This window comes from Sus scrofa, chromosome 3 (assembly GCF_054392235.1).
Source record: "Sus scrofa isolate SSC_HxYL_T2T_F1_AM1 chromosome 3, Sscrofa_HxYL_maternal_Yorkshire_Landrace_v2.0, whole genome shotgun sequence".
In the NCBI taxonomy this organism is placed as follows: domain Eukaryota; kingdom Metazoa; phylum Chordata; class Mammalia; order Artiodactyla; family Suidae; genus Sus; species Sus scrofa.
This window is the reverse complement of record NC_139385.1, coordinates 42155879-42182562: the sequence shown is the minus strand read 5'-3', so window position 1 is coordinate 42182562 and position 26684 is coordinate 42155879. Positions and strand designations below refer to the sequence as shown.

The 26684-nt window shown below is 43.1% G+C and overlaps 1 protein-coding gene and 1 long non-coding RNA gene across 26 annotated transcripts in view; both read left to right on the top strand.

Moving 5' to 3' along the window:
• RBFOX1 (RNA binding fox-1 homolog 1) overlaps positions 1-26684 on the top strand; it is a 2264635-nt gene that overhangs the window by 1459762 nt on the left and 778189 nt on the right. The gene's annotated exons all lie outside the window — the stretch shown is intronic.
• On the top strand, positions 5137-12269 carry LOC146404563 (uncharacterized). Its single transcript, XR_014840858.1, has 2 exons — positions 5137-5471; positions 6458-12269. It is a non-coding gene; the product is annotated as an uncharacterized LOC146404563 (long non-coding RNA).

Here is a 26684-nt window from a genome sequence, read left to right as displayed (position 1 = left end):
GATGGGACCTGCTGTAGAACCCAAAGAATTCTACCCACTATTCTGTGATCATCTCTGTGGGAAAGGAATCTGAAAGAGAATGGGTGTGTGTCTATGTATGACTGAATCGCTTTGTGGTACAGCAGAAATCATCACAACATTGCAAACCAACTAAACTTCAAGAAAACTTTTAAACAAGGAAAAAAAAAAAAAAAACCTAGCAATGGTGAAAACCAGATGAAGAGGAAGGGTGTAGACTCCATGATATTCCAGGGGGGCAGTTATTGTGATTTCTTATGATGAATGAATGAGTCAATGCCTAAATGTTTTTGAGGTTATTGGAGACCAGCATATATACATTTTATGTTGGTAGAAATAAGCTATTCTAAGCTCTTGAGCCGAGTATGAAAATATGTAAGTGCTACATTAACAGGCTCGATCTGATAATGGTTTTTCAAGATGAACATACTCATAAAAGCCTAGCACAGAGTTAGAAAAATACATAGCACATACCTCCCCTCCCCCTGTGGCAGACATTGCTAATCAGTCAGGGTGCATTTACCCACTGAGTCACATCTGTCTCAATGTAAGGCTCCAGGCAGAGGCTGTCAATGAGCAGAGCTGGCTCATAAAATGAAACCCATTTGCTCTCCTAGGCTCAGAGGCAAGGAAGACAGTATGGACTGAAACAATACAGATTTAAAGCCCTTAAGACTGGACCTAAACAAAGAGGGAGCAACAGAAGGGATAAATACCTAATACTTACATCAGTGTGTTAGTCGGCTAGGATGGTCGCCGACAACTGGGCAGCTTAAACAAATCATTACTACTTCACAGTTCTAGGGGCTGGAAGTCCAAAATCAAGGTGTCACAGGCAGGCTTGGTTCCTTTGAGGGCTGAGGGGGAAGCATCTGTTCCAGGCGGTTCTTCTCCTTGGCTTAATAAGGACCATCCTTTCCTTGGGTCTCTTCAAAGTGTCTTCCCTCTGTACATGCCTGTGCCCCAAATTTCTTCTCCTTATGAGGATACCCATCATATTAGATTAGACCCACCCTAATGATCCCACTCTCCTGTGATTCCCTGTAAAGACCCTCTCTCAAATAATGTCACATTCCGAGGTTCTGGGAGTTAGGGCTTCAGCATATGAGTTTTGGGGAAACACGATTCAGCCCATAACACTCACCATGGTGTTTACCATGGGCCAGACGTAGATGTGAGCTGATGTACTCTCATCCACTTGACCCTGAAAGCAACCTGTATGGTAAGTGTTTTATTGACCCCAGTTTACCAAACGGGAAACCGAGGCTCAAAGAAATGTATGCAGAGTCATACAGCCAGGCTTGTTGGTGGAGCCAGGATTCAGATCTAGGTTCCTGACTGGTTCTTTGACATAAAAAGAAGGGAACTTAATTACCCATTGAACACAAAGAAGGAAAACGACAAAAACAGACAGACAGAATCACCAACATCTCTAGACGTGGTTGCTGGAAAAATGGTGATGTCAGTTTTCCTCCTTAATATTTCAGTGGTTCCCTATTCCCGGCAGGTTAAGACCTAAATTATTTATCAGGAAAATCAAAGCTGCTCATGATCCTAGATGCCTCGTTAATTTTGTCTCTAACTACTTCCCGACTTCACTTCTCTGGTCCAGCAGTATGAAACAATTTGCGATCTCCACTATAGGGGAGGAAAGGAGAAGGGATTTGGAGGGGCTAAAGGACCTCAAGGAAGAATAGCATGAACACCTTATCTTATCCTTATGTTTATGCCTGGCTTCCCTTACCAGCTGCGTGACCCCAGTTAAGTTACTTAACCTCTCTGAGTCTTTGGCTTCCCAACTTATAGATTAAAGATGGTCACAGGAATATCCGTGAAGGTTAAATGAGATAAAAGGTGTAGAGACCTCAGCCAAGTGTCTAGATCCTTAGTTACATACAGTTTGGGATTCTTAGAGTCCAGAGTAACAAAGAAGAGACATGCAGACAGGTAGACACAGAAGACCAGGGTGCAGGTGGCATTCTTAGGGGCACTCATTCTCTGTTTCTTTGCTCCATGAAAGGCCCCCCCCACCCCAGATGTGACAAAGCCCCTCTTTTCTTCCTTCTTTCTCTCTTCCACAAGACCCCACTAGGAGTTAGGAACTGAAGTCTTAGGCAGATTCCTGTCTTGTTTTAGCTGTCAATGCCTGGCCATCTCTAAAGGTGAGGTCTGGCTCCTTAAGGCCAATCTGTCGATACTTTCCATGACCCATGTGTCTCAGACATCACTGTATTCGTAGATGGCTTCTCCAAGAAAACCATTATTAATGATATAATTAATACAAATGGCGACAGTACACATCAAGCAAATCATTAAGGCATAGGTGGGCATGTAGCCATTTGTACAAAAGATACATTTCATGTTCTAAACCCATCAAGAGACAGTGCTTAGCTTAGAAATCTCACTTCCGTACATTTTAGATTTTTTTTTTTTAAAGCTGCTAGGAACCCCTCCTTGCTTGCTTAATGCTACACTGTTGAAGCCTCTGGGAATCTGAATGAGTTAATAAGGTAGGTTTTTAATAGAAGCATATAATCAACTAAATCACAGCCTTTAAAACCTCACATTTCAAAGACCAACCAATTGAATTATGCGTTAGTTCATAGACATTGGGAAAAGTTTTATTTGATTTCACTAGTCTGTCTCCCGTAGACATTCATCTGCAAGAATATTTACTTATAATTTATTGTGTAAAAAAGATCTCCCTAAGGCAAATGCCATATGTAACTACTCAGCTTACCTTTAAGGGAAAATATTGAAATAACACCCTCAAGCTGTTCTCTTCTGTGTTGAGAACTCTGAGCTAGATTTCTATCTTTGTACTAAGTATTTAAGCCTTACCTCCTACATCCAGGCTGTTCAAATATGAGATGAAATCGTTTTCTTGGAATGATAGAATCCAAACGTTTTTCTATAGCCCTTCCTAGATGCTTGAGCTGAAAACACACATTTAAAGGGAGAGGTTTCTTTTTGTTTCCTTTCCTTTCTTGTCTTTTTTTCCCTTATTTTTAGAAATATGTGCGGTTCTCTGTAGTAGCCCAAATGTTAAATGTTTTTAATAAAAGCTGAGACTTAAGTTGGAAGGGAACATCTTTCGCCCAGGTATAAATGATGTTGCCACGTGCTGAGTGCCAAAGCACCGAGCAGATGGGGGACAGTGAAAGTCGGGGAGTTACCACACATGAGGAGGGGGTATTTTTTATGCTGGTGACAAGCAGATCCTCTTAAGCATGCACTGCTGAGTGTCTGGCAGCTGTGTTATGCAAGCACCTGTAATGAAGGGCAGAGGAAGAGGTGTCTGGTTCTGAGCCGAGCAGAGCTGGGACAGAGAGAAGCTAGCTCCGAGGCTCCCTCTGCCCACAGGGCATGATTGTTGGCAAGGTGACAATCAGCCCTGCTCCTGATGCCAGAGGCCCAGAGGCAGCCAGGCAGTAAATGTGCATCCAGCTTTCCAAACTCCTGGAACTGTGTGACCCAACTGCAGCTCTGAGCCTTGATTAACCAGGGCTGGGCACCAGAAGGCTGTTCCAAAGTCAGTTGACAACAGATGCTCTGTCCTCGGTCACTGCAAGTAAACACACAGTTGCAGGAAGGGTGAAGGCCATAAAGTCTCTTCCTTTGAGGATATGAACTCTGGGCTTCTTGTCATCAGTGGCTACAAAGTGTTAGGTACCTACAGTACACAAGACCCTGTATCTACCTGGTCTTGTATCCTCAGTAGTTTCAAACTCCAAATATGTTTTATTACCCCCGGTTTGGAGAAATCAAAAAATGAACCGAAGATATGTTTAAGTACTAAATGGTGCACCTAGGACTTCAGCCCAGACCTGTCTTATCCTAAAACTTCTGTTCTTTTATTATTCTTTTTTATTTTAATTGAAGTATAGTTGGCTTCCAGGGAGTTCCCATTATGGCTCAGTGGGTTAGGAACCTGACTGGTATCCACGAGGATGCAGGTTCAATCCCTGGCCTTGCTCAGTGAGTTAAAGGATCCATTGTTGCCATGAGCTGTGGTGTATGTTGCAGATGCGGCTCAGATCTGATGTTGCCACGGCTGTGGTTGTGGTGTAGGCCAGCAGCTGCGGCTCTGATATGACCCCTAGCCTGGGAACTTCCATATACCTCAGGTGCCACCCTAAGAAGGGAAAAAAAAAAAAGTATACTTACAATGTTGCATTACTTTCTGATAGCACAGCACAGCGATTCATAGGTACTTGTGTGTATATTCACATATATGTCTATATTCTTTTTCGTATTCTTTTCCATTATGGCTTACTACAGGATATTGAATAGAATTCCCCTTGCTGTACAGTGGAACTTTGTTGTTTATCTACTTTATATTTCAATAATGGTGTGCATTTCAACAATTTAAACAGCAAAACTTATGTTTCGTATGAAATCTCATAGAGAGTCTGATTCAGAGGCAGATAAAAGCAGGATGGCTTTGACTGAAGCAGAGTGAGGACAATCTGAAGCCCTGACTTGGCCTCTTCATCCTTCCCTGATGTTGAGGGGCCTGCAGAGCCATCACCTGAGAAAACTAGTGGTTCTCCAGGTGTGGTCCCCAATCCAGGGGCATCCATATCACCTAGGAACTTGGGACAAATGCGCATTCTCTAGCCTCACTCCAGACAAACTGAATCAGAAACTCTAGGGGCCCAGGGATCTGTGACTTAATAAGCCTACCAGGTAACGCTCATGTGTGGTGAGGTTTGAAAACCACTGGCCTAGCATCTCCAAAACAGACTGTGCTAACAGCTCAGCTCCATCCTGCCTTTTAGTACATGGGATTTCTTGTGTTGAAGCTGAGGCCGTCATTGCAAGAATAGTGAGTTAGGTCCAGTCTTGGAATTCTTATTTTTAAGGAATTCCAGTAATGGGTTTTATTCACTGAATGCATCATTGAAGAACAAATATTGACATTCTGAAGCCCATAATAAAATAAAAAATATATTCCTCTTGATCATTGGTGGGTAGAATTAAAAAAAAAAACACTTATTTGAGGAAAGTGAAATATTAACTGGATTTTATGCATCAAAAATGCTGTTGATTTCAGTCAAAGAATCTTGAGTGCGTGCGTGTGTGTGTTTGTGTGCATGTCTGTGAGTATAGATGTGTGTATTACTGAGTAAAGAAACAAATGCTACCAAATAAATTATGTCCCACCATTAATTGTTAAGGGCACCCCAACTTGCGAGATATTAAAATGCAAAAAAAAAAAAGTGAATACCTTAGAACCAATGAAATTTGATGTGTACGTAATGAAAATTAAGGAAACCTTGGAAAACCTCTCTCCTTTGGGTGTGTTACCCAGTGTGGTCATGTGTCCATTGAAGCAAGACTGTTCTGAGAGTTCTCTTCATGGCTTAGTGGTTAATGAACCCAACTAGGATCCATGAGGATGTGGGTCTGATCCCTGACCTCACTCAGTGGGTTAAGGATCTGGTGTTGCTGTGAGCTATGGTGTAGGTCGCAGACGCAGCTCAGATCTGGATGTGGCTGGGATTTCGTGTTGCTGTGGCCATGGTGTAGGCAGGCAGCTGCAGCTCCAATATGACCCCTAGCCTGGGAACCTCCATGTGCTACAGGTGTGGCCCTAAAGAAGACAATACATTTAAAAATTTTTTAAAAAATTTAAGAAAAGGACTGTTCTGTTCTAGTCAATTTAAAACAAAACAAGACAGAAAATAGATTTTTCTTCTTGGTGACACTTTATCCACTCCCGTCACTTTGATGGCCATCAAGATGATGACAAACCCTCTCCTTTTGTAATTCCTCTGAGTTGGATTTTTCCTGAAGCCACACCATCCTCACACCCCACACCAGCTCTTGGTCTTCCCTCTCGTTTTATTGTTGACTTTGCTTTGGTTGCTGTTATTGTTTTCATAGAGTTTGCCACCCTCTTCCTCCTCCACCTGCAGGGCTTTTACCTGAGAGGAGCCCCCCCCCCCCACAGAAGTTTAATACCTGTGGTGGGAAACCCATGTTATCACAGAAGATGTTTCAAAGTGAGGTGGGATGATGACAAGGGCTCTGATGACAAAAACAAGATGGCACCGTGTCAATTAAATTGCAAGTTTTACAGGTTCATCTTGAATTTTGAGAAGCACAAAGGGTAAGATAATAACAAAAGCCCCCCTAAAAAAAAACAGTGATCATTCCATAAACTTCTCATAGCCTTTTCTGGCTTTTTCTGTCATGTGTAATAGGTGATTCATTCTGTTTCTCTGTCTCTCTGTGTGTGTGTCTCTCTCTTTATCTTTCCTTCTCTACACATACAAACACAGTCTTTTTATTTTATTTTATTTTTATTATTTTTATTTTTATTTTTTGCTTTTTATGGCCACACTCATGGCTATATGGAGGTTCCCAGGCCAGGGGTCGAATCAGAGCTACAGCTGCCATCCTACACCACAGCCCCAGCAATGCCAGATCTGAGCTGTGTCTGTGACCGATGCCAGAGCTCATGGCAACACTGGATCCTTAGCCCACTGAGCAAGGCCAAGGATCGAACCTGCATCCTCATGGATCCTAGTCGGGTTCGCTAATGGCTGAGCCACAAAGGGAACTCCCATCTTTTTATTTTTTATTTCCTATAGTTCGGCCACATCACGACAGAGCCCTTCATCAAGGGAGTAAAACTAGTTTTGGATGGATTACTATTCCTTGCTCTCTCTCTCCCGAATCATCCTTCCATCAGCAGTTCTTACTCCATTTGAGCCGTTGCTTGTGGTTTTGATTTGAGGTAGGTGACCCCCCAGGAATGACAAATTTTTCAACAAGTCTCCTAAGCTTTAGAATCTTTCTCCGAAGAACAGGGTTTATTTAGGATCCAAGAACAGTAGGCAGTAGTGGTGACAATTTGAACATTTCTTTTCTTTACCCCCCAAATAATTAATTTTTGTAAAACCAATAAAAACAAATCCAAAGAACATAAGGGGTAAGATTGCGTTGTGGACTGATGCACCTGGCAGCTCACATCCCAGCCGCTCAGTGGCATTCACCTGATGGGTGCTGTAAACCAAAGGGCTGAAGCTGTTTGAAAACTTTTTCATTTTTCTCTAAAAATCCAAACTTGGAGTGGAAAGAGCTTACTGATGTCAACATTTAGAAAGCAATGTTCTCTTTATATAGTCACTTATTGTCTTGGGTTTCATTTTTGGTTCAGGGGGAAATTAAATTCCCTTGCAATTGCACTATCTGTCTACCCAAGAAATTTTATCTCCACATAGTTTTTATTTGCTATTTGTCCTCTGGGTAAAATACCACAGATCCACAGGGTTGGAAGTGCCTTTTAGAGGTCTTCTGGTTCATTCTGCTCTTCCTTGCAGGTCAGTAGTTAAATTATTCCTGACCCAGAAGTCCCCTATATTGTAATATCCAAGGATTCTGTAGAAAAGCAGTGGGGGCTGGGGCAGCCTCCTGAGAATGTTTGCAACATTATTCTGCCACCTTAGTCTTTGGTTATAAGCATCATTTTAGCAACCGAATTCTTTCCCAGCTCAAGCACAGATGCAACTTGCGGCAGGTATGTGATTGTGTCCAACGCTGTCTTTCTACTTAGATTGCAAGAAATTGTGCTGAGACGTGTGTGTGCTCAGATCCTATTACATTTTCTTCTTGAGAGGTAGGGTGGTTATTAGGATATCACGGCGGGCAAGAATCCCAGGAAACCCGGGTTCAAATCTCAAGTTCACTTTTGCAATGTTCAGTATGTTGAAGTGTCCCTAGCAATTTTCTACATCCCTTCCTGAGCAGCCCTTCCTGCCTGCCTTTCCTTACAGGGGGCTCTGTTCTCCCACTATTCTTGCCCTCCAGGGCCACGTGACTTGCTCTGGTCCGTGAACTGTGAACAGAAATGGTATATGTCATTTCCAAGTAGAACGTGTCAGAATCAGCATGCACCCTTTTGGGTCTCTTTTCCCTCTGTAGGAAAGCCAGTGGGACACTCTATTCCTATGGGGTCCCAGAGAGAAGCGGGCTTGGAGCAGAATGGAAGGTGACCTATGATGGCCATGCTGCAAGAGGGAAGAGGAGCATTTATTGTTGAGCTGTGTGCTAGGATCATGATCATTTGTTTGTAGGGTGTAATTGAATGGTATTGAATGGCGATAGGTGCTAATTCATATCTGCAAGCTCACTCTCACACCCATACCTGCGGCACTTGCTGTATTGCCTTGCACCTATTGCCTGCTTGATAAATGCTTGTAGAGCTGTATTGAAATTTCTGGGTGGTCTCAAGACCACCAGTGAGCATTTTCATTTCTCAAATCCAGCGTTTTCCAGAGGGTGGATCAGATTTTAGAAGTTCTGTAAGTTTATTTCTGGTGGTCCACACACACAGTGAAAAACAACATCCAGTCCCATCATGAGAAAGTTGTTCCCTTTTCAATTCCCTTTTAATGCATCTTAGGGCATTCAAAACAAACACAGAACTTTAGTGAAAAACAGTAATAACTAGGATATAATAAGACTCATCCATGTGCATGTGTGCCGTAGCTTCCAATTTATACAGTAGTTGGCATCTATACAGGAAAGAAATCTGAAAAAAAAAAGCATGGATAATTGTATACGTATAACTGAATCACTTTGTTGTGTGGCAGACATTATCACAACATTGTAGATCCCCTCTGCTTTAATAACACTTAGAAAAATAAATTGTGTTTTGTGTAAAGAGTGAGATAAAGAAAAACAGTGTGGCAAACACTAAAAATATGGCAAGGGATTGCAATCTGGAAAAACCCTATTAGAAGCCTTCTGGACCCTAGGACATTTGCTGTAAAAGCCAACCTGAATGAAGTGTCATTGGGCTTTGGGATGGTCAGTGGGTAGATAAATGTAAGGAATCGTCACTGTGGTAATTGGTGGATGTTTTTGGTGATTGCAGCAAAGGTTTTCTTTCCCATCCAGGGACTTTTTCCTCCATTTAGTTTCTCGGCTGATTCGCTGCGTTTCTCTTCTCTATTATTAGCCTGCTCCAAGTGGAGAAGAAGACTGGTGCACAGATTCGCTGTCACCCTCTGATTTAAAATGTTTTCACCTTCTACACCCACATCCCGTCCTGTTGGGGATGTTCCTGGAACCACTGGTGTGAGTGAAGAGAACAATTCACAGACTTCTTGGAGTTTTAAATAAAACGTGTGAGGACAGAGAAACATGAAGTTGAAAACTCCAGAGCAGACTCTTGCTTGCCTATGTCTGTGTTTAAGTATTCCCTAGAATTTGTCCAATGCGTCGAATTATTTGTGTCTCGGATGCTTCAAGACTGTGAACTCTTTGAGGACAGCAACTGTGTCTAGTTTGCCGTTAGGTCCCCCTGTTGCTGGAGACATGTTTTGTCTGCTGAAGCCAGGAGGTGTTCCAACATCCATCCATTCATCAGCAGCTTTTCAATTAAAGCAGGCTGATGTGTTCCATTACAGGTGCCCATACATCCATTTTTATTATTGATAATGAGCATTACACAGTATTCGTAGCAGCTGCAAATGACAGAGTAGGAATAGGAATGAGGGGCTCTGCTAGGCACTTTATGTCCTTCCGAAATGTCATCTTACAGCAACACAGCCAGATGTGTAACATCAGTGTCCAGTGAGGAAAGTGACGTTTTGAGTAGTTCAACCAAAGTGCCAATTGATGCTAGAGGTAGGGACCAAAAACAGGTCTGCCTGAAATCCCAAACCCAAAAACCCATTTGCCACTTCCACTTAACACTACTATGTTGATAATGGGAGACAGAGAGAGATTGTGTGTGTGTGTGTGTGTGTGTGTGTGTGTGTGTGTGTGTGTAAGAGAGAGACAGAGACAGAGACAAAGAAAGAGAGAGAAAAGCTATAACCTGCTAAATCCAGCCTTGTATATTCATTCCCTACTTCTTTACCTTAGACGGTTAATTTTTTTCAGGGCCTCCAGAACAGCATTCTTCAACACCGTTGTTTCAAATCACTGAAGCTGGCAGTGTGCGTTTCTTTGCTTAATCTCCACCCGGTTTAACAAATTGTTAATGCACTGTTTTCCTTGAACATACTTAACGTTTACTTGTATTCATCTGAACGTGAAAGGCAGAACTGCATGAAAAGTGCAATCTGTCTCCAGCCTAGCGTCTCAGCAAGACCCAACTGCCCAAAATAGAGGAAGGTTGAACCAGCCTGGCTAGGCTATATCATATTGTTACGGGCACTCAGTGGACAACAAGGCCAGGACTGCTTGAAGAGAGTCCCAGATCCTTCTTTTGGGCTTTTCTTCCCAGCAGGTTGATATTCTGAGAAGCAGCCATGGCTGGCTCTATGTGATTCTGCTTAATAATACACTGGAAAAAAAAAATCTTCTGTGATGCCTAATTGGACGTTTCTCTTGTACTAGTGTGAACTTGTCAGGTGGACAGGCTAGGTCACATTTCTATATTTCCTTTAAGTAAAATGAAATTGTATCCGTGCCCCTAAGGCACATGATGGGTAATTTGGGGCTTTCCTTGTGACCCCTTCCATTGCGATTTCATGCAACGTCAATGGCCTTTACCCAAGTAAATCTCTCAGAGAGCTCCTGCAAGTCTTCAAGCTTTTAACAATAAAACTTTGTAATTGGATCTATTTTAGACAAGGCCCTTTGATGGTAAGGAATAGAATCTTTCTAAAAATAGCTCAGTAAAATATGGGATTATTATAAGGAAACAGACATAGTGTCTTAAATATCCAGAGACTGAAAGTGAAGTCCAGCGAGCTTTGTAGAATTTGGTTTGGAAGTAGGAAAAGCAGAAAAGGGCATCCTCAAAGACTCTCTCTCTCTCAACATCTCCTATCATGGTCTTTTGTGTCCGTCTACCCCTGCTCTCCTGCCTGGTTTCCCTTTCTGCTCACTTCTTTCAGCTTACCCACCGTCTGTGTTCCTTGGTCATTCTAGCATGTGTGGGGCTGGGTCCTGCTTTGGACTGAACTGCATAATCTTCTACTTCGAGCTTCCGTAGAGCTCACCCAAGACTGCCCACCTCACCTGGTGGGAGCTCCCAGACCCCATTCTCAGAGCTCCCCCTCTGCAGAATGAATTGCCATTGAATCAGTGGTAGGTCCCGGTTGGCCAGTTGGGTGGGGTTGGAAGAAATGGACAAACTCACAGGAAAACAAGGGCTCTTGACGAAGCACAGCTTCTCCCAGGAGAGCACGGTGGGGAGCTTGGTTTTGTGGCCAAAACTCTGCCTCGGGCCACTGCTGCCAAATAGAAAAGTAGAGGCAGAATTTGGGGCAAAAAAGAAATGAGTAGCTTTTATTATTTCTCCAGGCAAAGGAGTCCATGGCAGGCTAAAGCCGTAAAGACGGTGCCCTGCTTTGGGAGAGAAGAGGAAGGAGTCTTATAGTTTGAGAGTGAAAGATAGGGTTGTGGTTAAGAAGGACGGTAGATGCAGGCTTGCATTCTTCAAAGCTTGCACGAGGCAGTCCCATCACAGTGGTCCTTGAGGTTATTGCACCACGACCTTCTTTCTGGAATGAAGAATACTTCATCAAGTAGTAAACATTTTCCAGGTGTTGGGCATTTTTGTTCTGCAGAAGATCACAGAGAGATTGTTCTGTGTATCCCTAGAACCAGGATCCTGCCCCAAGGTGTACTGGTTTTCCTTGACAGCTCCTCCCTTGTCTCTGCATCCCCTCCCTTCCCTGATTAGCAGCTGCCTGAACCTGCCCCTGGGAACACAGGGATTCCCGTCATGGAGGCCAAATGAGGCCCTTGTCCTAAAAACAAGAAATGGGGGTCACAGAATGGCTTTTGTGCCCGCAGAGCCCCACAGGGCCCTGCTTGGTTTCAGTTTCTTGTTTTAAATTCTGGTGTGTGGGATAAGTAGAGTCATGAAGATGAAATGCATGCAGGTCAGTGAAAAGTGTTATCAAGTCATTAAAGCAGAAGAAGGACTTAACAAGAAGGCCTTTCCATATCCATGTACTTCACCCTTTTTTTAATTACATGCTTCTTCAAAAGATCCTCCCTGTCGGAGTTCCCGTTATGGCTCAGGGGTTAACAAATCTGACTAGGAATCATGAGGTTGCGGGTTTGATCCCTGGCCTTGCTCAGTGGGTTAAGGATCTGGCGTTACTGTGAGCTGTGGTATAGGTCACAGATGTGGCTCAGATCTGGCATTGTTGTGACTGTGACATAGGCTGGCAGCTGTAGCTCTGATTCGACCCCTAGCCTGGGAACCTCCACATGCCATGGGTGCAGCACTAGAAAAAAGAAAAAAAAAAAGATAGAAAGAAAGGAAAAGAAAATCCAGTATGACATGTCCTGCCTTGTAATTGGAGTGTTTAGCCCATTAAAAAAAAAAAAATCCTCCTGGTAAACCCCAGCTGTCATGGCTGGGAGATGGAGAGTTCCCTGTAAGTAAGACAGCCAGGGAGCTACGCTGGTCCCATAGAACAGGACCCTAAACCAGCTCAGATCCATGAGGCCCAGAGTCGATTCTGGCCACAAATCTGAGACTCTTTCTCTCAGATTTTTATACACAAAGAAAATAAGAGAATGACACTCCTCATCCTCCAATACAGCATGGCCTGAGAAGACTAGGCTTGTGCTTTATCAGTACGGAGACTAAAATACATTTTCAATGATATTTCTGATGAATTACAACATTTGCATGTACCATGAAGACCAAAATGAGTGTATCCTCTGGTGGGGGGAAAGTTTTTTTTTTTCTGGATACCTAAAAATCACGATCATTGACAAAATATGGATGCTTAATTCTGCAGGGTCAATGGAATGGGCTGAATTTTTAAATTCATCTGATAGGGTCAACTATTACAGATACAGGGCAGTGACCCAGAGAAAGCACATGGTACTTAGTCCAAAGCTGTGATATCATCCACTAATATCCTAAACACAGCTTCTGATATGATTTCTCTCCTTGTGGATCAGATTGGATCTCTAGTTAGCTAGATGATTGATTGATAAAGATAGAGAGATGGAGAGATAGATAATCTGTCTCTTCAAAGTCTCTATCTACCTATCTACCTATCCATCCATCCATCCATCCGTCCATTCATCTATTACATCTATGATCTATCTGCCTATCAATCTATCATCTATCTATCTATCTACCTACCTACCTACCTACTTACCTACCTATCCATCCATCCATCCATCCATTCATCATTACATCTATCTATCTATCTGTCTGTCTGTCTGTCTGTCTATCTATCTATCTATCTATCTATCTATCTATCTATCTACTTACCCACCTATCTATCCATCCATCCATTTATCCATTATATCTATTATCTATCTGCCTACCATCTATCTTTCTCCTCAACCTTGTCTATTTCCTCCACAATAATCCTCCCTCCGACCCTCCCTCACTGCTCTTTCTGTCACAGTCTCACTTGGTCATTTCAACACAATTTCATCAGATGCTTCAATTTCCAAGAGGCAGTTGGATGTGTATTTCCAGGTTACCTGTCCATGGAGGAGCCTGCTCATGTGAAAAAAAGAGACTCAAACTCCTCAAGATGCCTCTGATGACACTGGGCTCTGAGTGATTTTGAGAGCCAAGCCCATGAGTCGGTGGAAGTAAGGATGCCTTTTGCAGTGGCGCTAGTGCTGACCTGTTATCCAGCTCTGCAAGCTCCAGAGTGCCTTCCCTATGCCTTGGTCATCCCTTAATCTCGAGCCTGGGGCTCTGTTCATCTTCCTCTGTCCATCCTAAGTAGAGGGACTCCCAAAGCATCCCCAAGACAAAAAGCACTTCTGGAATCCAATTCCAAATAGTGGCACTCTTTGGGGTTCTGAAGGCATTTTCATGAAACTTTAAACTGATACCTTCGAACCCACTAAAATATTTATGAATTAACTAAAGATTTTTATATAAAAAAGCAGTTACAGCCAGATTGCATCAGTCTAGATGAAGCTCCCTTTCCTCCTTTTTTTCCCCCCCTAGTATCCTTTAAAGCCATCTTCCCTGTGTGTTTGTAATTTTATTTTGTTTATCAGTGAAGGTAGTAGACCAGAATAAGAAGTGTCAGGTTTAATTCTCTGCTGTGGTTCTCAAAATAGGTGTTTCATGAGTAACATGTGGCTCGCTCAGCTAAAATTAAATGTCTCAGCATTTCCAAATGTTTTCCGTCTAGAATTTGCAACATAACACCCTTCCATAAGTAGCAAAGACCCGGAAGATTACCCCTTAAAAATGTCCATCTCTTTCAGACTTTTCACCAGCTTTAAATTCCAGCTATAGATTATATTTAAAACAATAACAACAGACCCTAGAATAAACTAATGCCATTTAAAATAATAATAAATTGATTGCTTTTTAAAAAAGCAACCCTAGGTCTCTCACCCATGGAAGTTCAGTTAGAAGAAATAGCATATCCAAGAATATAAAATACCTAGAGAGCCATCTACTTTTATGACATTTGAGGGGTCAAAGAACAAGTCCAAACCTCTGAGATAATATATCCCAGAGGTTCCTATGTAAATAGGAATAGATTCTGGTAACAGAATCTCCTGGTAGCTTTAAAGACAACGTAGAACCAAACCAACTACCCTGCTCCCAAGCTTCCACCATTAGTTGTTCTAAACATCTGTTTCCCTGTTTTATGAACTAGGGTTCGTAAAACTAAACTGTCCATTCCTTCAGTGGTTTTTGCAGAGCAACTACATGAGATGCATAGGGGAAGAATCTATGTTCAGAACATGGAAAGAAGAATAACAAGACAATGTCAGAGATCCAGGGTTGTTGATTCCTGGTGGTACCACTGTTTGGTGGGAAGGAGGGGAAAGGCAGAATTGATGAATAAAATGAAAGGTGGTTAAAGGAGATCCATGAGAATATATGCAGTGAACTGCATTTCAAGGCAAGAAGGAGGAGCTCTATCGAGGGGGATCCAGTAGAGTTTTGACAGCAGGATAGAACTCTAAGGTCGAAATCCCAGCCCTGCCATTTCCCAGGGGTGTGACTTTGGGCCATTTTGCTTTAACGTCCTGGGATCAGTGTTTCTTTTTGCAAAATGAAGTTTGTGATAATACTTTTCCTCTCATGTGATTGTGAGATGGTGGATCTGAAGCACTTAGAACAATGCTTGGAAACAGTTGACACTGTCCGACTTGCTCTTGCAGTGGTTGTGTTAGAAAAAGGTCTGGTGAACAGCAGTCATGAGTGAAAGAGTGGTAAGAAAGTGGAAGGGAATTTAGGCTGCATTTTCGGAAATGCATTCATAAAAGGAAGGGAGGAAAGAGTGCCCCAATGTTGCTGAAACTCGGCCTCTGTCCACTGGTGCTGAATAGAAACACAAAGACAAGGGTTTTGGGTGAAGGAAATAAAAATAGCTTTTTTGCTTTGCCAGGCAAAGGAGGCCACAGCAGGCTAATGCCCTAAAGACTTGTGCCCTCCCATGGGAGAGATGAGGAAGTGGTTTTATGGTTTAGGAGTAGAAAGTCTGGCCACAGACAAGGACCCAGATAGATGCAATCTTTCATTCTTCTTCAAAGTTGGTGTTTAGTGGCCCCAACACTGGTTCTAGGGGTCCTTCTCTCCATTTTCTATTTGGTGGGGGTTTTCCTTCTACAGAAGAACTCAAAGATATTGTTGTGTATATTCCTTGAAGAGGAACCAGGATCCTGCCCCAAGGGTACACTATTGTTTCTAGACTGCTCCTCCCTGGTCTCTGCATCCCCTCCCTTCCCTGATTAGCAACTGTTTGAACTTGCCCTTTGGAACTCAGGGAAAGTCTTGGAGGCTGAAGCTTATTCCCTAAAAACAGAGAGGGGGAGGTGGCAGGGAGTTCCTGTTGTGACTCAGTGGTAACAAACCCAACTAATATCCATGAGGATGCAGGTTCAATCCCTGGCCTCGCTCAGTGAGTTAAGGATCTGGTGTTTCTGTGGCTGTGGTGTAGGCTGGCGGCTGCAGCTCTGATTCAACCCCTAGCCTGGGGACTTCCATATGCTTCAGGTACAACTCTTCAAAAAAAAATGGGGGGCACAGAAAGGATTGTGCCCAGTAGCCCCACAGAGTCCAGCTTGGTTTCACCAACCCTGAGAGCAGCTCATAACTTGTCTAGAGGGAATTATCATGAAGACAGTGGCTGTAGCAACAGGGGCAACATATAGTGGGAAATAGGTCATTTCCACTTGTTTGCTTCCTGAGTGCTGGCAGCACTTGAAGAAGGAAGAGAGGAGTGAGAACTATCCCTATTTGACACACAAGGAAACCAAACCTAAATGATAATGTGCCTGTGCTAACACAGTTTTATAGTAGAAAACATTTGTATTGAGTGGGTCATACCCCTACATAGACTAAAACATAATGTGACTTCGCAGTGCATTTAAGAAAATGACCAAATGCTTCCAAAGACTTAGCCCTGCAGCTGCAAGTTCATCCTTCTGCAGCCCCTTGTATTCTACATCAAAATCCTATGGGGTCCTTTCAGAAATCCTTCCCCAAACACATCTGACCAGGCTGGACCCCCTATCGTATGTAAATTATATCACCATCTCAGTCCTTTGTAGCATTTAACACAGTGCAACTTTTATATCAGTGTTGTGATTTTTTTTTTAAAAGTTAATATCTGTGGGAGTTCCCTGGTAGCTCAGCAAGTTAAGAAACCAGCATTGTCACTGCTGTGGCTTGGGTTGCTGCTGAGGTGTGGGTTTGATCCCTGGCCCAGGAACTTCCACATGCAACAGGCACAGGCTAAAACAAACGAAAAATTAATACTTGGAGTTCTTCTCACCTACGGGCTCTACATGGACAAGGGACCATGTGTGCCTTTCCTCAATGGTGTCTTTCCAGTGCTTATCCATATGTGATACGTAATGGCTATTCAATACAAATGAATGGAATAAGTAAATCCTGTGACACACTTGCCACCTGCCACCTTGTTGCCAAATCATACATAATAATGAGGTTGCCGTTGATGCCATTAAGAATGTTCCCATTGCAGAGTTAGAACTCATGACTGACATGTTGGCATCAGGCTCTGTATCCAGCTGTGATTACTGACCACAATCGAGCTGCCATCTGCCCCTTGCCCCCCATGACCTTTCAGAGTTTCACTTCCCCTTGGATGTGGGGGTCAGGAGAGAGGTAGGTTGAAGGCTGGAGAAGGTGAAAGTATTGCGTGTGCCTCAGTACTAAGTCTTGTTAGATGCCTGTGGTAGGAGGCTTTTGGAATCAGCAGTATCAATTATTTAAAGCCCATAATTCAGTCCAGATTAAAGATTTATTACAACAAACTGAAAAACAAAGTACAGACACAAAGGAAACAGAGAACACGGATTCTGCCATCAAAGTTATACAGTATATAAATTGCTCATGTCAGTGGAAGTAACATTAAGAGAAATAGACTATTTGAAAAAAACACAGGAATTTCTGGAAGAGATTATTCAGCTGTGAGTGTGTGTATACCTGTGTGCACTCCTGTGTATGTTTTTGGATTTCCTTGCGTTCCTGTTTGACAGCAGGCACTTCCTCCTGCCCCAGGTGGTGATCTTCTCTTGGTTCAGAATTTGCACCAAGACTGGATGCATTATAATTTTTCAATCTTCAGTCAGCAGCTTGTGGCCATTTGTTGGTCTGGCAGGAGCGCAGAGTCTGCTGCTTAACTCTGCCATCTTGGGTGCAAAGAGTCTGTGGACAAAGACACCTGGATGTCAATCCTGGCTCCGTCTCCTACCAGTAACACCTTGGACACAGTTATTCAACACTGTAAGCCCCGTTTTCCCCATGTGTAAAGTGGGGCAAATGAAAATATTCACCCAGTACTACATGGAAGTATAGCTATAAATTGCCGAGCCCATGGGCGTTCATTGCATGGGTGTTTCATTTTACGCTGCCCTAGGACTAAATGTCTATAACTCCCTTGACTTTTATATGAATAAATTGCATCCTGCTTATGTTTGTGAAGTATATGCACCTTTTCATTGCCATAGGGAACCAAAGCAGACACTGACATCTTATAAGTAAAGGATCCAACATCCAGATGGGAAATTGGCACTGGGAAAGATTTCTTTGCCTTTGCTCTGGCCCCAGGCATTTGAATTATGCTTAACCTAAATAGCTGGGTGCACTTGGGCAAGGCTATTTAACTTCACCATGCTTCAGTTTTCTTGTTTATAAAAGGAGACATAGTGATAACTTATTGGGATGGTTGGGAAGATTAAGTCAGTTAATACTCATAAAATTATTAGAATAGTCCTTTGTACTTCAAAGGTTGATAGGAGTTGGGGTTCATTTTGTTGGTATTATTGATGTGGTTGATATTGCTGTAGTGAGCCTGTGTGGTGACTTGGAACATATATCAATGAATAATACATTTACTTTTAAAGCAAATTCAATCATCTCATTATCAAATATGTACTAAATTTGTCTATTTCTCACCATCTCCTCCACCAATATCCTCATCCAAATTGTTATCATCTCCCCACACAAACTGCCACAAAGTCCTCTATGTATCTTTCTTTGACCACTGTGGACTCCTAAATTGTGCTCACATCCCTGTGCTATAAATTATGTGGATGCTTTCTGAGCTGCTCTCATGAGGGAGAACATTCTTTTCAAACATAAGCCTGTCCTGTTGCCACTATCCTCTTTTCTCTTAAAATTCTTCATTGGTTTCACGTTGCTCTCAAGATAAAAGGAAACTTCTCTGCATGGTCTGGACTCTGCCCTTCTCTGCACACTCCTCTGCTGTTCCCTCTCATTCATTCCTTTGATCCACTTTGGCGTTCCTTCAGTTTGACAACATGCTTACCATCACAGCACATGAGGGTCTCTCTGTCAGGGTGTCACCTTCCTTTTCCTTCACCTGGTCAGCAGCAGTTTCCATCTTCCTCAGAATCAGTATCACTTTCTCCAGCATGACTTTTCTATCTGTTGTGTAAACTGAGGTCCTATCTCCTTTCTCATAAGACCTCTCCTCTTCCTTTACTTCAAACAGTGTGGTTCATAATTAACCACTTGTGCTATTATTGTTGGCTTCTGCTTTCTTTGCTAGCATGTGAGCTGTAGGAAACAGTGTCTTATTCACTACTGCATCTCCAGCATCCTGCACATGATAGCTGCTAGGAAAATATTTGCCTGTTGGATGAATGCAATTGAAGAGGCTCCCATAAGGCTCATTAGAACCTGGAAGACGTCCTGATATCCCTCTCCACCAACATTGTGTACAGCTGGGTGTTGTGGTCGCAGCATGGCCACTGGAGACTCCTAAATTGTGCTCACATCCCTGTGCTATAAATTATTTATTAACCTACTTAGTGTTCCCCATTAGACAGTCTCTTTCATGTCTCCCATCCAAGTGTCCAATATAGGTATTCAATAAGTGTGTTTAGAAGCGAGAAGAGAAGAGAAGAAGGAAGAGAGGGAGGAAAGATCAGACCAGTCTACTAAGAGTAGAATCACTTCTTGACCTCTTGGAGCTGAGTCCATCCATTCCCCTGGGTGCATGTTAGCAACGTGGCAGGTCAAGTGAGGTTTCATCCTGGGAATAACCCACCTTGGTTCGGCAACATGAAGAGTAAACAGGACATCTCTACTGCACTTGGAGAAGACTGCAACCAGAACCCAACGAGTCCAATGGTACCTGGCATGGGACTGAGCCTTAGACCATAATCCCTGACCCAGATTGACAGCCAGCTCATATCTCCTTAAGCAAATCCAGATATGACTCTTGGTTATGTAACAGAATGTTCAGCTCCTCAATTATACTGTGAGAGGCTGAGGGGGAAAAATAGACATTTTTGCAAAGTTTGTTCCTGGCAATCCTCAATAAATGAAAACAGTTGAGCATACAGAATTTTCTGTTGTTTCTGCAAAGAGATAATTTGTTACAAGGAAGCTCATTTGCTTAGTTGGAGTAAACACTGCTTCAAACCCAGTAGAGATTAACACTCGTGGTTGAAATGGATTGAGAAGGAAGAGACATAATACTTCACTGTTATATTTACTGTGTTAAATATAGAGTGGGAATTGATGAAAAATGTGCTGGAGTTCCCTCTGTGAGCCTAAGTGATGAACTGGGGTTTATTTACCATCTGGCTTTTAAGCAGGGATTTTTTTTTTCATGTCAGAAAAATGGCACCTTCAGAACTATCACGTTAGAGACATCTGTTTATCACACCTTTGCCTGGATGAATTATTCAGAATATGCTTAAGGTTGTACTTTACCTGACATCTGGAAATATAAAGCTCCATATTCAATGTCGGCATGTATCTGTCTACATAAAATCAGGTGTCACACTCTAAGCCCAGAGTGTTGCAACTTCGTAGGTGGTACCTCCAGTACCTGGATATTAATTGTTCTGCCTTCTGCGGATCTTGATGTCTTAATTTTTGAAACTCAAACTGGAATTCCACATGACTCCAGTGTTACATATAGGTGATCCTTTTTGTTGTCATTATGTCTTTTTCAATGCAATGGGAAACTATGCTTAGTTAATATGGATTTCATGGTAAAACGCCATAGGTAGTTCCTTTTCGTCCAACAAGTAATATCTGGAGGGAAGGATTCCTGGATCTAATGGGAAGATCAAAAAAGAAGTAGTGGTTTCCATCCAAATCAGGCTTCAGAAGAACCCCTGGACCATCAGGATGCTATAGCAAGAATGGGTATCAAATGCATGCTTTGCATCGCCCTCTAGATTCCATTGTCTGTTTCCATTAAATCCCTCCTTCCCTCATCTGAGGCTGACCAAGAGCCCCTACTATATGCTGAGTATTAAAGATGTTGATTGACTCCATGCTGTCCTGGAGCTTACAGGAGAGCAGGGGAGAAGGACATAAAGAAAAAAATTGCCATGATAATGTATAACTTCAACTGAGATGAGAGTTCCTACTAAAAAAACTCCAGGGACCTATGAAAGTCTCTGTTGAAGGAGCCTGGCTCAGAAATTCAAGGAGGACGTCTCAGAGGAGGTGACTCTGAAAAAGCCATCCAAAGGGTGAGCAAGGATCTTTCTTGTCAAAGAAGGGGGAAGAAGGAATCTTTAGATGTGAGCGAAGCCATGTGTTAATATCTGAGCACCAGAGGGCTCATGTAGCATTTCATGAACTATTCAGAGGTCAGCTTGGCTAGAGCTCAGTGGAGAGACTGTATCTGGAGAGGCCAGCAGGCCCAGACCCCAGGGCCTCCCAAGTGGGGGTAAGGAGGCTGATGCTTATGCAATAAGGACAGTGGGAAACTGCTGCTCAGATTCTAACAAAGGTGGATGACATGATCCCATTCTGACTTTCAAAATATCCCTTCATTCTAGAGTTCCCATTGTGGCACAGTGGTTAATGAATCCGACAAGGAACCACGAGGTTTCAGGTTCGATCCCTGACCTCGCTCAGTGGGTTAAGGATCTGGTGTTGCGGTGAGCTGTGGTGTAGGTCACAGATGAGGCTCGGATTCCATGTTGCTCTGGCTCTGGCGTAGGCTGGTGGCTACAGCTCCGATTAGACCCCTAGCTGGGAACCTCCATATGCTGTGGGTATGGCCCTAGAAAAGACAAATAAAAAACAAAAATAAATAAGACAAAATATCCCTTCAGTCTACCCTCATTTCTTATTTGTCTTTGAATTCCCTGACATCCAGGGGTCAGTGAATGCTTATGGAATAAATACACCATGCGAAGGAATGGCTTTGATGAGCTATCCATGGGGTTCTGGAGAAAAGCCCCATGGTGACTTCGCAGACACTGGTGGGAGGTTTTAGTTAACTTGGATACATGTCCCCAGGGTCGTTCCTTTAAGTAACCTGGTGTCATCTTTTCCTAAGGTGCAAATAAAGAGGTTACTTTTAGAAAGTTTCAGAGGTAGCAGAGCAGACACAGGTGGAAGACGGTGAGCATGGCAAAGGGAAGAGAGGGAAGGAGGAGGGCTGGGGTTCTTTGGGAGCTGCTGTTGCAAAGCCACAGAAGGAGAGCGGTCACATCCCTGGCACGTGGCTGTATCTGGTGGAGCTCACGACTTGGAGAGCAGAGAGAAAGCTGGAAGTGCACAGCTTCTAGCTCAAGCCAGGAGTGAAGGGTGTGTAGCTATTCCAGGAGGCTGGGGCCGCTTGGATGTTCATCCCTACAAACCCAGGGAAGGTCCACATGGCAGGGATCTACGAGGCTTTCCCAAAGCACAGCCCATACTTGCTTCCTCCCCATCTAGTAATGCAGATCTTTTTTTTTTTTTTTTTTTAATTTCATGGTTGCAGCTGCAACATATGGAATTTCCTAGGCTGGGAGTCACACTGGAGAGGCAGCTGAGGACTACTCCACAGACACGGCAACACTGGATCCAAGCCACATCTACAACCTATGCACCTCTTGCAGCAATGCCAGATCCTTGACCCACTGAGCAAAGCCACGGATGGAATCTGCATTCTCACCAACACTAGGTCAGGTTCTTAACCTGTTGAGCCACAACAGAAAGTCCAGCTCTTTATCAGATAAATTTTTAAGAGCTTGACTGAGGTGCAATTGGTTGTTTAATATTTAATTTGAATATTAAATGCACATATGGAGTTTGGATATATGTATTTGCCCATGATGTCATCACCCTAATCAATGGAATAGACATATCCAGCACCTCTAAAAATTGCCTCGTGCCTCTCTGTTTTTTTCTTTTTTCTTTTTCTTTTTGTAAGGTCACTTAACATGGGATTGACTCTGTAAGACCTAATGTAAAATCTTAGCAGAATTTTAAGCACCCAGGTCTGTATTGTTTACTATAGGTACCATGTCATACAGCAGAGTTCTAGAACGTATTCATCTTGGTAACTGAAACTTGATACCCATCGAACAGCAACGCCCCATTCCTCTTCCCCCAGCCTGTGGCAACCACCAAGCTTCTCTCTGCTTCCATGGGTTTGACTAGTTTGAGATTCTACAGATAGCTAGAATCATGTAGCAGTTGTCCTTTGGTAACTTGCTTATTTCACTGAGCATGACAACCTCCAGGTTCATCAATATTGTCAAAAAGAGTACTATTTCCCTCCTTTTATTTAAGGCTGAATAATATTCCACTGAATAAATACACCACATTTAAAAAAATTTTTATTATAGTTGACTTGCAGTATTCTGTCAATTTCTGCAAAGTGATGCAGTGACACATACATACATTCTTTTTCTCACATTATCCTCTATCATGTTCCATCACAAGTGACTATAGTTCCCTGTGCTATACAGCAAGATCTCATTGTTTATCCACTCCAGATGCAATAGTTTGCATCTACTAACCCCAAACTCTCAGTCCATCCCTCTCCTTTCACCTCTCGCTTAGCAACTACAAGTCCATTCTCTAAGTCCATGAGTTTGTTTCTTTTCTATAGATAGGTTCATTTGTGCTATGTATTAGATTCCAGATATAAGCAATATCATATGGTATTTGTCTTTCTCTTTCTGACTCACTTCACTTAGTATGAGAGTCTCTAGTTGCATCCATGTTGCTGCAAATGGCATAATTTTGTTCTTTTTTATGGCTGAGTAGTATTCCATTGTATATATGTGCCACATCTTCTTAATCCATTCATCTGTCATTGGACATTTAAGTTGTCCACATTTCTTTATCTATTCATTTCTTAGATATTTTTTTAAAGTCAAAATGAAAGCTCTGGGAGTTCCTGTTGTGGCTCAGTGGTTAACAAATCCAACTAGGAACCATGAGGTTGCGGGTTCAATCCCTGGCCTTGCTCAGTGGGTTAAGGATCTGGTGTTTCTGTGAGCTGTGGTGTAGGTTGCAGACACAGCTTGGATCCCACGTTGCTGTGGCTCTGGCATAGGCAGGTGGCTACGGCTCTGATTCAACCCCTAGCCTGGGAACCTCCATATGCCGCAGGAGTGGCCCTATAAATGGCAAAAAGACAAAAAAAAAAAGAAGAAGAAGAAGAAGAAAGCTCGGTGTGTGAGTGTGTGTGTGTGTGTGTGTGTGTTTAAGCATCCTTCCTGCTATAGTGCATGCATTATGCATACATGTGTGTTTCCTAGAGTATTATTTCCAGGACTTCTGCTGTTGAATCCCCTTCTCTGAGAGACTCAAGGGGTGAGCTCGTGAAACCCGTCCATCTTAGGTTTGATGACCATTTGAGGAGGCATCTCCTTTTGCCCCTTGGGTTTTCCTGGGTGTTTCTGTTCACAGGCCCCCTCTGCTTTGCACCTGCTGGACAGGCCATCTCTCCTGCTGGAGGCCACTTAGTTCTGCAGGAAGCTTGCAAAGGGCATGGCGTCAAAGCCGTTCATTTTGTTAGAGAACAATTGTCTTGTTCTGTGTTCAGTGAAGTTTCTCTCTATTACACTTTTCTACAAATTCCCCCTTTCCCAATTCCCTCAGACAACAAAACTACAATTTGCTGGATAAACAAAAACAGTGGGGATGAACCGTCCCTGGCAGCCAGTCTGTCAGAGGCACTGTGCTTGTTAGCATGGTAAAAGACTTAGAGGTTTCCTTCAAGTTGTGCAAAATTGAATTACTTAATAAACTTGGTAGAACTTTCTTCCCTGGGAGTCAGTGCTGTTAAAGAAAAAAAAAAAAAAATCCAATCAGGCTATTTTGCAGCATTAGCATTTTTGCATCTGGCCAGGCTGTTCAAACTCTTCATCCCTGTTTTGCTAAATAACAACTATTTCTTAGCTAGTGTTTCCCAAGTCACTGATGTGACTATAACTTTAAAAGAAAGAAAGAAAGAAAATGCTGGTAAAAAGCTGGTTACCCTTTCAAGTCATATAGCTAGCATATTGAACTTTCTGTGTATTCAAATTCTTTCTTTTTTGAAAACCACCCCCCATCTCCCTCATAACCATGGAAATGGGGGGAGAGGAGGCAGGTAGTAGGTTAACTGTCATATTAGAAAGAATTTCACAAGTGCCTGAGGCAAATGAAATGGTACCTTCGACAGATAAGCCAGCCCGACCTAAGAAACATGCTGTTTCCACATCATGTTATTAATAGCTGAGGGCTATCTGTTTATTCTCCAGGCCCCTTGGATTCCCTGAAAGTGAGGTCAGTGTCCACAGGCTTCCTCTGAAGTGACACTGATGCTTCTGAGATGAGCTTTTTTGGGGGGAGCCAAGTTGTAGGATGCCTCTGCAGCCTTCTGGAGAAATCCTGAGCCTCCCCCTTCTCATCCTGATCACCACAGAGCTCCACCTGCTATTTTGTCTTGGATGGAACACTTGATCATTTTTTTTTTTTTTTTTTTTTTGGCCATCCCGGAGGCATGCAGAAGTTCCTGGCCAGGCATGGAACTTGCCCCAGAACAGCAATCTGAACCATAGCAGTGACAACGCCAGATCCTTAATCCATTGCACCATCAGGGAACGCCATTCATTTTTTTTTTTAAATGCCCCATTTAGGATGGCAAACCGTGTCGATGTGCTGAACAGCCCAGCAGAGACAACGTCAAGGCAAATTCGCAGAAGGTACCCATCCTGCTGGCAAACCCCGAAAGCAATTTATTGATCCCCCCAAATATGTAGTGTAGTGTGGAGCATCAGGATTAAATATGTATGTCTGTTTGCTGGGATAATAAAATTGTACTCAGTTATGTCCCAGGCCCAACCTAATGATTGTTGAAAACTTGCTAATAACCCTGAAACTCATAAAAAGAAAAAAATTACAGGATAAACAAGGCTGGAAGAAAAGCATGGGAAAATTGCTTCTAGCCCGTGGAAATGTGGCTTTATTTTGAAATAACTTGAAATATCATTGTACGCATGAGAAAAAAAAAAAATCAAGCTGGCTTACATAACCACACTCTCATCGCCAGAAAGTTTTCTTTATGTTTTTGTCAGGAGGGTTTGCCATGAATAGAAAGCCATCTGGCTTGACTTGGAGCTCCTCAAGGCCAGAGGCTGCCCTTCCTTTGTCTTTGAAATTTTGGTACTCGCACTTAGCCCAATTCTGAGGTGATGCTCCCTAAATACTTGCAGAACTAAATTTTTTAAAAAAATTATTTGTGTAGCATCTCTGCCTCCTTCCTCTGTTCCAGTGATTTTCAACAGAGGGTGATTTTGCTCCATGATTTGCTCAGTGGATGTGATAGTGTCGGGGATGGTTTGGGTCCTTGGAAGTTGGGAGGGGAAGGGGTGCTTTTGGCCTGGAGACAAGCCGGGATGCTGCCTCACATCCTGCAGGGCAGGGAAATTCCTCTCTAGCAGAGGGTGCCCCATGCTGGGCTGGGGGTTCCCTACCAATTTGTCTCCTGTACTGACCCCAGTGCCCAGTAGACATCACCTTGAGAAATACTGCACCGAACTGACCTCAGGAGAAATTCTGTGTCCATGTGTCATTGTGACGACTGCCATAACAGAGTATCACAGGCAGGGTGGCTTCAGCACAGACATTTCTTGGCCTCACAGTTTTGGAGGCTGGAGATCCAAGATCAAGGTGTCTGCAGGGTTGATTCCTCTGCAGGGCTCTGGTGGTATGCTGGCCATCTGTGGGATGCCTTAGCTTACAGACACCCACATCACCTGGTACCCACATTCCTTGACTCCTGGCCCCTTCCTCCACCTTCAAGGCCAGCAACTTAGCATCTTGAAAGCATTGACTCCGATCCCTGCCTTGATCATCACACTTCCTTCTCAGGGCATCCTGCTTCCCTCTTGTAAGGGAGTTATATCACGCCCGCCTGAATAATCCAGGATCATCTTCCATCTCCAGATCCATATCCAGATCACATCTGCAGCCTCTCTTTTGTCATCAGTGCAACATATTCACAGGTTTC